Raw genomic sequence first — 9,872 nt, 5'->3', positions numbered from 1 at the left:
CCAACTTTTCAACGGGACTTCAATGGCATGGATTTATTTCTTTTTTTAGGTCAGCACCCTCACTCTGATCCCCCGTGGTGGAACGGATTACTTCTATAGCGGTCGTAATTGCCAGGGGATGAAACTCTCCAACACCTCTTTCATCCGCTGAAGCTGCGGTGCTCGGATCTCGCTCCTGCCAGGATGTGATTTTCAAGTACCCTCAAACAAATTCCCGGAGACTGGATGCAGCTGAGATGATGATGATGATGATGATGACTTTCTTCTGCAGCTGCAAACACTGCTTTGTATTTCAAAGTCTCTGTGTTACATTTTATTTGATATTATTTTTATGGTAACTCTTTACAATAAGCTTGTATTAGTTATTGTTATTCATTTACTAACATGAACAAACAATGAACAATGCATTTATTAATGTAGTTTATTAACATTAGTTAATGGAAATATGTTCATTAACTAATGTTAACAAGCATGAATTTGGATGTTAATATTGCATTAGTAAATGCTAAACTATGATAAATAAATACTGTACAGATATTGTTCATTGTTAGTTTATGTTAGTAATAAATACATTATCACTAACTAATGTTATTGTAAAGTTTGACCTTTTTATATACTTTTCATTTTATTTTGGCATGGAATTTAGTTTTTGTCTTTGTAAAAAGGTCAACCCAGAATCATTCCAGACATGTACTCAGGGCTAAATTTTTGAGAACTGATAAATATGTACGTCTGCTTGCAGTTTTTGTATTCATAAATCCACAAGAGGCCACTGTGTACATTTTTGACAGTCGCAAATAGGTTTCTGAGACATGTTTTCTCATACTTGCCATTTCTTGTAAATCCACCACACTCTCAGAAATAGAGGTGCAAAACCTGCCACTAGGGTGGTACTTTTTTCAGAAGGTTCACTATTGTTTCAAACAGTTACACATTGGTACTTTAAAGGTACAATTTTGTAACTTTATGGTACACTTTTCTTCCTTTAAGGTACTATGTAAGTACACATTTTTTTAGGCATTAATATTCATCTTGAAAGGTACTGTACAAACAAGGACCTGTACAGCAGTATTGCAGATTGGTAACGGGCCGTGGATTAAACGGTACCGGCCCGCACAAGAAATCATTAATTATTCCCGTTTTATTCCATATCTGCGTTTGAACAATCATTTATTTTGAAAATCTTTTATTTTGAAAAATGACCATATTCTCCGGCTTATTCTCTTTGTCTTTGGAACAGGCACATGTACACATAAGGATCAGCCTGTGCAGTTTTGGATAGAGAGTGGCCTTCCAAAATGATCTGAAGTGCCCCAACGACACTCCCTAACCCCGCCCCCAACACCCCCCTCCCCCTTCAGTTTGCGCGCGACCCCACCACCCACCCCCCGCTCTTTAAAAGTTTTAACCTGCACATGCCCCTTAGATAGGCTGGATGGGGAAAAGACCCAGTGAAGGATGAAGGACCCATGAACTGCCAAGGAATGAATCCACAACACATTTGTCAAAAAATCTGGTGAATCCAGCATGACTGTACAAGACAAAGATCAACTGCTGGAGGTCACAAATCCAGTCATTCACATACCAAGTTTACCACCCACAAGATCATTATTTCTAATGGAGGCGCACAGCTTGTGCGTGCATGGGCGGGATTCATGTAAGCGGCATGATGCGCTCTCGCCTTCCAGGTACACCCAGATAAAAACATCTTCAGAATGCCGCAAGCGCACCATAAGTCACATGACAAGAACTGACCGATCAGCTGCATATTTTGTATGGAATATACAAATTTTGCCAATGTTAGCACACCAGTGCTTTTTAATTTTCTCCACAATTTAAACTTGTATCAGAGTTTCAGAAATGTTTTGTCAGCTTGTCATCCTCTGAGAAAACGGTTGATGGTCGCCTACATACATACACACATCTACATACACCCACCCCCTGGGCCGCGGAGATATTGTGAAGCGTTGACCAATCTGTGGTGAGTTGAAGACCACTGCTGTACGGTACAAAAGCGTACCTTTTGAAAAGGTCCCACCCCAGTGACCGGTTTTGTACTTTTATTTCTGAGTGCAGAGACCGCTGTGTACATTTCTACAAATCTCAATGTCCTTCTTGTGTGTGTACATGAGAACCTGGTCAGGTTGCCGTAACAGACCTCCAACAAAAACAAGTAAAAATCCACAATTATTCCGAACTTTTGACTGGTAGTGTATCTTTAGGAGTTTTGAAAAAGAAATCAATGGGCGTGTGTGTGTGTGTGTTTCTTCTATTTCTTACTTTGTGGGGACCAAATGTCCACAGTATAGCTATGACAGCAGATTTTGACCTCATGGGGATTTTTTTTGGCCCCCATGAGGAAAACAAGTATTTTGAAAATGTAAATATGCAGGTTGTTTCCTGCAAGGGTTGGTTTTAGGTGTAGGGGTATAGAATATACAGTCTATACAGTACAATTTTTTTTTTATCTATGGCAAGTCTACATAAAGATGTACTGTGTACTGTGTGTGTCTTAATGCCATGCCAATATTCAATTCAAAACAATCACAATGCCAATAGCTCTGAAATACAAATGTCATTTTTCACCTCACAGAACTAAGAAGCAAAAAATGAAAGAAACTGCAGCTCCGCAACTCAACCCTCAGGCTCCAGACATTCAGATTCAATGGAGGTCCTCGAGTGCCTGTCTCGGCCCCTGCACTCTATCCATATCCATGAAGAGAGGGGACAATTGAAAAGGTCAGGGCTCCAGTATTATACTATTTTTGACAAAGCAATAAAAAACTGTCAGGAGAAAAAAGCCCCTGCATTTCGAGGCTGAAAAAAATGGAGAGTAAGCATGACACACCATGATATATAGGATGGTGTATTTGATAAAACACCAATTTAAGCTTCTGACATTTTGAAAACGTTCTTTATTCTGTTGGACATTAAAGAAACTTGTAACTAGGGTTGTAACGGTATGAATTTTTTACGGTATGATAATCGTCTAAAACAATACCACGGTTTGACGGTTTCGCGGTATACGGTATGTTACAAATGTTACAAAATAATAGAACAATGAAGCAAATTTGACTTTTTCCAAATAATATATTTTCAGTTACTATAAACAACACCACTTACAATGAACAAATAAAAAAATAAGAAAATAATAAATAATGTGTCAAAGTCCAAATAAAGTCCAAATAAACATGGTGCAAATCCTCAGTAAAAAATAGATATAAATATTTACTATACTATAAATAGTTACATAACGAAACTAGATTCAATATGGAACATCCTTAGGTTTTATGGATATGGTTGTCTGTGGATATGGATTTGGATATGGTTGTCTGCAATGCAGACAAACAGCTGCACCTTCATTTGTGTCTTTTGAAAACAGCAAGAGCAGCAGTTCGTCTTTGCTGTGTCACTGTTTTGTCATGTTTCTGTGCTGCTGTGCATGCAAAAGTACTTAGTATGAGAATTATTTCATGCAAAACTTTTTTTTTTTGCGTTTTATTTAGCCGCGCATAAATGTATGCCTATCTCTCATTCCATGTTGTTCAAAAAGCTCATTGTTGGTCCACAAACAAAAGCGAAACCTATGCTTATTAGTTGTGATATAGCGAGTTTGAACCAATCTGGGCATGGAGGAGGGACAATGCATCAATGTATCATGTCTGGTTTGTCCGGAGACAAAGTGACAAGCGTTTCTTTGTCAAATCAGCGTTGTCAAATTTTCATGACGTAACCGCACTGATTCCGGAGCCTCTGAAAGTCCGCGAATGTTATGTGATACAACACTGGAAAGCTGAGATTCTCTTCTTTATGCCAATCTATTCAAATGTATGAATCGGATCAGCGGATCAAAAGTTATTAAACATTTAAGAGCAATACTTATTTTTAGCCGCGGGCGGCTGTCTCGGTCTTTAAGGGTTAAAACCGTTGATATGCAATTGTTCATGGTATGATAATCGTGCACGTTCAAATCGTGGTAGACCGTCATACCGGTATATTGTTACAACCCTACTTGTAACCATTGACTTCCATAGTAGGAAAATCAAATACTATGGAAGTCACTGGTTACAGGTTTCCAACATATTTCAAAATATCTTCTTTTGCTTTCAACAGAAGACAATCATAAAGCTTTGAAACGAAAAGGGAAGAGTAAATGATGACAGAACATTGATTTTTAAGTGAACTAACCCTTTAAAACAGCTTTAGAGGAAGATTTTACTGAGGTATTAATTGACAATTTTATGCTCTATAAAGCTATGAAATAGATTTAAAATACTTTTAAATCTCTTGTTATCTTCTATTATGGCTCTCCTTATCATATCAGCACATGAAGTGTCGTTAACCTGAACTTATATCAGATAATGCTGAAGTCATGGTTTTTCCATGCAGATGTGATTAAAAAGATCTGAAGTTCACAATCGGGACTTCGTATGCTTATGAAGAGGGAGCTAAATGGATTTGTTAGCATTCCAGGGGGAAATGCTTCTATTATCTACAGTACACTGTGTCTGAGCACAACAGCAGTCTAACTGAATGAACAGCTCAGCAAATACATAAATTTGGCAGAGTGTGTAGCGCTGTCGCCTCACAGCAAGATGGTCACTGGTTTGCACCTCGGCTGGGTCGGTTGCCATTTCTATGTTGTTGCATGTTCTCCCCATATTGGAGTGGGTTTCCTCCGGGTTCTCCGGTTTCCCCCACAGTCCAAAGACTTGCACTATAGCTGAATAGGGTAAACTAAATTGTCTGTAGTGTATGTGTGTGAATGAGAGTGTATGGCTGTTTCTCCGTTATGGGTTGCAGCTGGAAGGGCATTCGCTGTGTAAAACATATGCTGCATAAGTTGGTGGTTCATTCCGCTGTGGCGACCCCGGATTAATAAAGGGATTACAAACAGTTGAAGTCTTAATTATTAGCCCCCTGTTTATTTAGTTTTCTCCAATTTCTGTTTAACGGAGAGAAGATTACTTCAACATATTTCTAAACATAATAGTTTGTTCTGTAGACTATTGAAAAAAATAGCTTAAAGGGGCTATTAATTTTTTTACTTAAAATGGTTTAAAAAAAAATTAAAAACTGCTTTTATTCTAACTGAAATAAAACAAATAAGATTTTTTCCAGAAGAAAAAATATTATCAGACAAACTGTGAAAACATCATTTGGGAAATATGTAAAAAAGAAAAAACAAATTAAAGAGGGGCTAATAATTCTGACTTCAACTATATATATATATATATATATATATATATATATATATATATATATATATATATAAATTCTTTTTATTAATTTTGTTTTTTATTTTTATTCTTTTTTAAATATTTCTGAAGTGATGTTTAACAGATTAAGGTCATTTGCACAATATTTCCTATAATATTTTTTCTTTTGGAGAAAGTCTTATTTGTTTTATTTTAGCTAGAATAATTTTAATAACATTTTATTTTAATTGGCTATAACAAATCTCTGTTGTACAATACATAAAGATGCTCATTTTACAAAAGAGACATCTGATATTTATATTTCCGATGCTTTATTCCTACAGGAGATGAGTAAAATTTTGCTTTACTTGACCTCTTTGGAGTTTAACAAGAAAAAGAACAGGTCAGTCTTAACATGTCATTTCATGTTTTGAAAGCAAGTAAAATAAGACGGGGTCAGGGTTTTCATCTCTTTTTTTAGGATAAGGTCCCTCTGACATTTAGCTGATGTTTATATATTTTCTTTAACCACAGAAAATCTGTTTCTTTGGTATATCTGTACTGCTTAGAAATTTTCAACCGGGAATGCATCCGTTAAACTTTACAAACTTCAGAAAACTAAAACAATGCATGCATTTAATGAAGTGCATACTTTACAAACATGACTGCATATTTTTAAACAGCATCAATTTAATATAATTTAGGGTTTTGAATGAATGGAATGTTTCCTCCCAGCCTATAAAGTGTCAGAAAAGGTCATGCAGAGGTGTACTCATGATAATACTCAAACTAGAGAGGAGAACAACACCAGCTACAGTAATAGTGCACACTCACTAGAATTCATGAGCGCCTGTTTCACAAAATATTTCACAAAATTCACAAAATAGTTACATAACACATTACGGAGAAAAACACACACTCAAGGGAAATGGATTTGAATAAAGCCTGACGATGTGACTGTGATTGTGGGCGACTGCTGACAGAGCTTGAGTAAATAAAGCCCGGTTTATACATGGACCGTACAGAAATCAATAGCTCTTAGAAGCTTTTAAGACTCAATGGCTCTCAGGCTTTTTGCCGTGCTGAATATTACTATCTGTGTAGCCATTTTCACTGTCTGTTTTCACAGTCACATTTAAAGAAGCAAAAGGTTGAGTGAATTACCATTTGCTTCTCTGATTGGCTGAATTTAATGTAATCAGAAATAGTGCCTCCATACACTTTATTTTCTACAAACAGAAAGGTCTTTTCTTCACAAGGGGGCGCTGTTTTACTCTGTGCACCTTTTGCAGGGGTGTAAAAAATAAAGTACTCACAAATAATACTCGAGTGCAGATACTAATAAATAAATTAAACTTTCAAGTCCAAGTATTTGGTCGAAAATAAACTTGAGTAAATGTAAAGAATATTTAAGTTTTAAATCGTACATAGGTGTTATAATACCATTAACTCTTGGAAATAAATTCCATGTAATGAAATTCTTTCATTATTACACACAATCATCTTCTTCTGCAGACTAAAATAAATATCATATATTACTAGTAAAGTAAAAATATTTGTTTAACTAAGAAAAGTATGATTGCTAAAACCTTTAGATACAAATACTGTCATTTTTTATTGTCATCCCCAAAACACTGCTTAAAATGACGCTTACCATGTGACCTGCTGAAACTCATTCATTCATTGTCTTTAGTCCCTTTATTAATCTGGGGTCGCCACAGCGGAATGAACTACCAATTTATCCAGCACATGTTTTACGCAGCGGATGCCCTTCCAGCTGCAACCCATCTCTGGGAAACATCCATACACACTCATTCACATACATATTATCATTCACTACAGACAATTTAGCCCACCCAATTCACCTGTACCACATGTCTTTGGGCTGTGGGAGAAACCGGAGCACACGGAGAAAACCCACGCGAACGCAGGGAGAACATGCAAACTCCACACAGAAACGGCAACTGACCCAGCTAAAGCTCGAACCAGTGACCTTCTTGCTGTGAGGCGACAGTACTATCTACTGCGCCACTGCGTCGCATATTGGTATTATGTCATCTAAAAATGAATATAAAAATTGAATGCAAAATGTCAAATTCATGCGAAATGACAAAACATTTATTTTAAATTTGTATTATCAGTACTTTAAAGAATAAAAAAAGTGTCGCCACAATAGCCTAGTGGTTAGCGCGCCGACATATGGTGCAATAGCACGTCAGGGCATGTTGAGTTCAAATCGAGACTCGAGGACAATTCTCTATAAGAAGAAAATAGGGCAGCACGGTGACTCAGTGGTTAGCACTGTCACCTCACAGCAAGGTCTCCGGTTCGAGTCCCGACTGGGCCAGTTGGCATTTCTGTGTGGAGTTTGCATGTTTTCCCCGTGTTGGTGTGGGTTTCGTCCAGATGCTCCAGTTTCCCCCACAGTCCAAAGACATGCGCTATGTAGGTGAATTGAAATTTAAAAAAAAAGGTCCATAGTGTGTGTGTGTGTGTGTGTGTGTGTGTGTGTGTGTGTGTGTGTGTGTGAGAACGTGAGAGTGTATGAGTGTTTCCCAGTACTGGGCTGCAGCTGGAAAGGCATCTACTGAATAAAACAAATGCCAGATTAGTTGGTGGTTCATTCCGCTGTTCATTGCCTGATAATAAAGGGACTAAGCTGAAGGAAAATGAATGAATTAATGAAGAAAATAGAAAAATATAAGTAGTACTGTTAAAAAAGTAACATTTTTTTTTATTTAAATAAAATTATTAAAACTAAATAATAGTTTTTCCTCAGAAAACTACTAAAGTGAAAGTATAAGTAGTCAGTTTGAATTCTAATTGAGTAAAGTACAAATTTCCTCAAAACAATGCTTAAAATGACTTCTCTGACCATGTGACCTGCTGAACCTGAATAGCAAAAATAATCATTATTTTAAAAAGGTGTTGATAAAATATCAAAGCGAGATATTTTGAGCGATTGGCTTTTAATATAGACCACTAAAATGGCTCCTCATTAGTTAGACCTCATCTGTATTCATGCAAAATTCAGGTCAGTAGACTCTATAGCGCAGAGTTAGTTCAGAGAGCACAGGGATCATGGGAGCAGTTGCCCATATCAAAGTCAAACAAACAAGTCGGGAGACAGCAAACACTGGCCATGACAACAAGACATCAGCAGTAGCATGTTTACTTTGTCAATACATAGAGCTTCGTAGAAAAAAAGGGCAATCTACAAGTTAAAAACAGAAAAACAGCATCTGTTTTAGATCAGGAATTTTCAGATTCGTTAAAACCAAAAACATGCAAATATAATGTTCAACAAAGACTCATAATTGGAACCTGCCCAAAAAATACACACGTTTGACAGCAGTTTCAGGGGCAGCACAGTGGCTCAGTGGTTAGCACAGCAAGAAGGTCGCTGGTTCGAGTCCTGGCTGGGCCAGTTGGCATTTCTGCGTTGAGTTTGCATGTTCTTCAATTCACCTATACGCCATGTCTTTGGACTGTGGGGGAAACCAGTACACCCAGAAGAAACCCATATGAACACGGGCAGAACATGCAAACTCCACACAGAAACTGGGCCAGACGGGACTTGAACCTTGTTGCTGTGAGGTGACCACCGATCCAGCATGTCGCCGCAACTGAACATTCATCCATTCATTTTTGGCATAGTCTCTTTATTAATCTAAGGTCGTCACAGCGGAATGACCCGCCAACTTATCCAGCACATTTTTACGCAGCGGATGCCCTTTCAGCCGCAGCCCATCACTGGGAAACATTCATTCACACTCATTCACACACATACACTACGGACAATTGAGCTTACCCAATGCACCCCTTATGTCTTTGGACTGAACATGGAGCACCCAGAGGAAACTCACGCGAACATGAGAACATGCAAACTCCACACAGAAATGCCAACTGACCTAGCCGAGGCTCGAACCAGCGACCTTCTTGCTGCAACTGAACATAAAAAGTTTTATATATCAGAAATATTAGCATGTAAGGGCAACTTGAAATATTGTCCTGATGAGGGGGACACAGGAAACATCTATATGTACACTACAAAAAAAAAATTGCTTTTGCAGTTTGTTCAAACTACTTTTCTAAAATAAGTTGAAACAACACAATTCCTTTTTTTTTTGGACAACTTAATTGTTCTATTTTCAATTTACTTACATTTGTAAAAACAATTAAGTTAAAGGTGCAGTGTGTGATCAGCCAAAATGCTAACCGGTTAGCATAATATCTTTGAAACAAAATCCAAAGCCATGCCCCCAAAACACGAACGCGCGCACCTTAAAGATGACAGCAGACAACCCATTAGTCCATGTCATTCACCAGTTAGAAATATAGTTAGTGGTTGGCCGGCGGGGTGCAGGATTTACACTTATTACTAAGCCACGCTTACATGCTATTTCAGACTGAATATTCAGAGTAGCGGTAAACAATATCGGGAGCACGTCACAGGCTGTATTTGTTCAGAAATGAACCAAAATAAATGTAAAAGCAACTTCACCTCAGGAAAGCCAGCCTGATCTCACGAGAAAACGTAAGTATTTTACGTTTTGCCAGTTTAGTGGCTAATTCATACGAATTCGTACGAGTTCAGTCGTACGAAATGGTACGATTTTAAAAAGGAGGAGTGGCACCTGACCCCACCCCTAACCCCAACCGTCATTGGGGGAT

General features: G+C 37.7%; 1 long non-coding RNA gene across 2 annotated transcripts in view; it reads right to left on the bottom strand.

Annotated features, from left to right (window-relative positions):
- Positions 1 to 2,066: 2,066 nt before the first annotated feature.
- LOC141376752 (uncharacterized) overlaps positions 2,067 to 9,872 on the bottom strand; it is a 36,994-nt gene continuing 29,188 nt past the window's right edge. Inside the window, exon 7 of one of the 2 annotated variants that reach the window (XR_012387821.1) lies at positions 2,067 to 2,817. This is a non-coding gene — a long non-coding RNA (uncharacterized lncRNA). The remainder of the gene's footprint in view (positions 2,818 to 9,872) is intronic. The other variant, XR_012387820.1, reaches the window with a different exon arrangement.

This window comes from Danio rerio, chromosome 12 (assembly GCF_049306965.1).
Source record: "Danio rerio strain Tuebingen ecotype United States chromosome 12, GRCz12tu, whole genome shotgun sequence".
Taxonomy (NCBI): Eukaryota; Metazoa; Chordata; class Actinopteri; order Cypriniformes; family Danionidae; genus Danio; species Danio rerio.
This window is presented reverse-complemented; position numbering and strand designations above follow the sequence as displayed.